Here is a 566-nt window from a genome sequence, read left to right as displayed (position 1 = left end):
TCTCTCTCTTATGCTCTTCACAGAGCTCAGGACACTTGTGTAGTTGCCTCAGAACCTTGACATCAGATAGAGCAGCCATAGGCATTGAGATGAAAAGACAGGACACCCATACAAGCTTCAACTTTTACGTAACATCTACAATTTCTTCTGTACAAGAAATATAAAAAAGATTTCAAATAATATAAATCAGGTGTATTATTTCCACTAATATTGGACAATAAGTATTTTTCCAACGAAATTAATTGACTATACACCGTCTTGGGTTTGAAGAAGCCAACCAGATGATCAATGTGGAATAATGATTTAGATAAATAATAACGGGATAATCAGGTTAATACCACGTTTTCTTTGTTTACTGTTGTTTAATTGATCTCCTTGTCTTGTTTCACTCTCCCTATTTATTTTGTGGTCTAAGAAAGAGAAAGATTGTATATAATCCATTTATCTAGTTGAGATTGTTTTCTTCTAATATTGTATTATTGTACAGTCATCTCTATTACTGTTTGTAAGTGACCCTTGTAAAATGAAAAATTATAAATAAATGATTAAAAAAAAAAGATTTCAAA

This window comes from Microcaecilia unicolor, chromosome 7 (genome assembly GCF_901765095.1).
Source record: "Microcaecilia unicolor chromosome 7, aMicUni1.1, whole genome shotgun sequence".
Lineage (NCBI taxonomy): Eukaryota > Metazoa > Chordata > Amphibia > Gymnophiona > Siphonopidae > Microcaecilia > Microcaecilia unicolor.
The sequence above is the reverse complement of the archived record's forward strand: the minus strand, read 5'-3'. Positions refer to the sequence as shown.